Source organism: Phymastichus coffea, unplaced genomic scaffold (genome assembly GCF_024137745.1).
Source record: "Phymastichus coffea isolate CEN01 unplaced genomic scaffold, Cenicafe_Pcof_1.1 PCOF00004, whole genome shotgun sequence".
Lineage (NCBI taxonomy): Eukaryota > Metazoa > Arthropoda > Insecta > Hymenoptera > Eulophidae > Phymastichus > Phymastichus coffea.
In genome coordinates, this window is record NW_026706815.1 from 9044038 (window position 1) to 9048132 (window position 4095).

Consider the following 4095-nt stretch of genomic DNA (forward strand, 5'->3'; position numbering starts at 1 on the left):
TTTTTTTTTTATTGATAAAAAATACATCTTATTCTACATGTTCTTAAAAAATACATATTATTCTACAAATTATTAACTTAAAAAAATAAAATCACTATAGAAATCCTTCAACTACTTCATCGCTCTCTTCCCAATCCATAAAACAGCCATCGATGTAAAACTTTTTTATTAATTTAACGTTTTGATGTGCACATGTCGTTACGTGTTTGCCGTTATGATTAGGGCACACGGTAACTGATTTTAATCTTTCGAAAGGTGAATAGCTCCAATCATTCAAATCGAAAACTTTCAGGTTATATCGTTCAAACCACTCTTTTTTCCAATCTCCGGAAACGAAAATTTTTGTGGCATCTTTGAGTGTATCTGTGATGATGAATTTATGCTCTTCGTATTTATAATCGCCAGAGTTCCATGTTAATCCATGATAGTAGAGTTCTAACCAGAGATTTTCTCACTTATATTTTTCCGTTAGTCTTCACCATGGAAAGGGAGGTTTGAACAAACGTACGAGTGGTTCTTCGTTGTAGTTAAGTGGAAGTATCGCTAACTCTTTCACAGCATAAGTTTTGCCACGCGTCATGAAGCCTTGCATATCCACTACGTACTCCATTGCGATAGAAAGCTACTTCTGAGCTGCATAAGGAAAGAGGCAATTCTTTAATACCCTTCCCCCGCTCCTAAATAAGTTTCTTCACATCTCCATTTATCGGATTATACTGAACGATACGATCGTGTAGAATAAGACAATACGATGTAGTTCCTTCGGGAATACTTTCTCTGGTATCGAACTCCAAGCGCACATCTACTGGAGCAGTCTTAAAATGATTAGTTTTGTTTCGAACAGTCAATCACTACGAGTGGCATGTAATTTTTATATTCATTTAATTTTTATATTCATGTAATTTTTTTATAGCATCGTTTCGTCATCCTTACCGTAGTATCCGTTTTGAAAATTGGCATACATATCGTACAAATTTGCGTACTGGTTTTTACTGAAATCAATGTTGAGATTACCGTATGGATAGCACTGAGAGGTGAGGTACAGTTTTACATTTCTGATGTTACAATGATCAAATATACTAGCGTTAGAGTTTGGTTCATTTTTTCGTTTGGTTTGGAAGGCTAAGATGACGTAGCGTGGTTTCTCCAACTGCTTTGTCGTTTTAACTGTCCAGGCGTAATTTGTGTTTGCAGGCAGTGCTGGATATTCGTACAGTTCCCAACTACGAAAACTGAAATACTTCGTTCGCTTTTTAGAAAGTCGAGTAAACGTATTTTCTTTGCATTCGATGCAGTCACATAGGGCATAAGCCATTCGTCGGCTACGGTCTTCTTCGTTCGATAAACTGCAATTAAATCGGTACTCGATCTTATGAGAATTAATTCATGTTTCATATTCACTAGCACTTTGCGATAGTCCTCAGCGAATCCAAGTATGAAGATCAGAGGAATCAAAATATCAAAGTCGCCATTCGCATTAGTTATTTTACGGTCCTCTTGTTCTATATTTATCCATCTAGCATTTTCGGCAATCAAGGTTTGAGTTGGAGTGAGAGATCAGTTCTTCATAGCTCTTGTGAGACCAACATTCTTACATTTCTCTATTTCTATAGTATTCAGCTCATACCTAATTTCCTCAAACATGTGATAAATGGCATTATTAACAAAATCAGTATTCGTTAACAAAGTGTTATTGTTGCTACATAATCGTCCATAAATGTGTAACGAGCTGCGAAATGATAAAAGGCGCAAGACTTGATGTTGAATTGATATACGAATCTCGTCACTATTTTTGAACTATGAGTTGGTGTAAGATTGATAAGCGTGGAACTCGTAATGAGCCAAAGATTCATCAAAGACGAGAGGTGATTGTATTTCTAGAATGTTCTCCTTCGTTTCGTTGAAAGCAGCAAACAAAAAAAAAAAAAAATTAGGCAATTTATTTTCCACCAGAAACTATTCTTAACCCAAGATATTTTAGGAACTTTTTGCTTTAACGTGTTAAAACTTTCGCTTTCCGATGACGATTGATGACTGGAGTTCACCGTGTTGGCGTTTTCAATTTCAGTCGACGACTGATGGTGGGTTTACATTTTTCAGTGCTTATACAGTCCCTACCACTCTTTGAATCGTAAACGATTCCCATCGTGCGCTTGTGCGATGTAATCTGATGATTATGACTTCACCAAAAAAATTAATTAAATTTCCATCTTGATCAACGTTGCGTAATTGTACTCGTAAACAATCTACAGACTTTTTCGTAACTGGAAGATAAATCACGTGAGAGAGAATTTCAATAATGTTATATCCAGGCGGTACTCCTGGAAAAAATGTATGAATATCGTGAACAGTGTTTCTGTGCAAATAAGCGCTAGCGGATATAATATACTGGACTCTCACAGCGTTCACCTTGAGAATATTGACGGGCAAATCAGAGTTGTGAGATACGTTTGCCTCTAATGGACGTTGTGAAAAATCCAACAATCGTGCGATAGAATTCTACTTCTATTCTTGTTGTTTGGTTTCAAACTTAATGTTATATTATTATTATTATTAGTGCGGGGAGGCTGCACAGCTTTGCGAAGAAATTTATTAATGTCCTCGATCTCGTAGGTCCCGACACGTATGTAGATAATTTGATTTGCGACGTAAAATTTATTATTATGTACGTCGATGTTAGGTATCGAGTTGAACGTTAGGAACTCGACTAAGCCCAATTTTAAGATTTATGCTGTGATAGTTCGATTGGTGGGAAATAGTGCGATTCCAACAGTGAAGAATTACCTGAGAGAGAGAGAGAGAGAGAGAGAGAGAGAGTTAACAAATCCTCCATAACTGTTCGAACACGACTACCGATATTTTCACGTTGCCTTTACTTTTATACCCTCGTACGAAAATTGTAAGTAAAGATAACCGCATACGTGAGAATTGAAATCTTGATATCTTTTCGTATTATATTTGATCGCCATATTGCCAAGATACATTATTAAATCAATAAGTGGCCTAAAATCTCCAAAGCTATCGAAATATGTGACGTTTTTTCCGATTTTGCGATAAGCCACTGAGAGCGTCCTTGTACCTTCGACGTCATCAAGATTGACTATAGCTGATTCGTGATAATATGGTCCAGAACTCGGTAAGTCATTTCTCATGAAGACTCCGCGAAAATTTGGTATATTCAAAATTTTTGCATACTTCATCAAGTCGGTGTTTGTGAGGGCTCTATCCGGTAAATTTATTTCGAACTTTTTTTTTCAAATCTGATCCCAGATAAGGTTAGAGATAAAGTCCATAGCCCTTTTTAAAAGGTTTTAGATACAATCCTTTTCCCAGAGTAATGGCTTCCATCGTTTTGTTGTGTCTCTTGTTCTTTTCCAATTGCTATTTTGCAGACTTTGCATCGTTCACGGCTTTTGTGATTCCCGCGGTGCCACCAGCTATAGCGCCAGTTCTACTCAAGCCTGCATAAAGTGGTATAAGGAAGGGCAAAGCTCCATCCATCTTAGTTGATATTGGCAGAATTCTTGGAACGTTGATGTTTGCTTTTCCACCAACTTTTTTAACGATTGTACGAGCTTTTTTCAAAGCAGAATCGATGACTTTGTACCCACATTTTTCCTTGCCCATTTGAATGTTGCTTTGATCACGCTTTTCAAATTAACTAACTTTTTAGTTTTCTTACGTACCTTCGACTTGGTTTTCTTTCTTTTCTTCGTGAGACCCATACCAAACTTTGATTTTAATTTCATGGCGTTAGATACAGCGTAAGCAGCTGCTTTCTCACCAAAACTAGAATCTTTAGCGAAGACTTTTTCGATCACTTTTTCAGTTAAAATTTTGTCTGCGATATTTCTAGCCTGTATATTTTCTCAATTTTTCGAGTACGCTATGTCGTGTTGCTTGAAAGCTGCGTCGAGAGGATTGATTCCTGGATCGCCGCGAGCTAAACGTGTCGTAACTTAGTTCCTTGTCCGCAATATTGATAACCTGGAATATAGAGTTCAAATGGAAATTTATTGATGATATCATTGACGAATCCTCGTCCTTTCTTTACTCTTTGAAGTTTGCATGTGATTAAGTCCAACACACGATTAA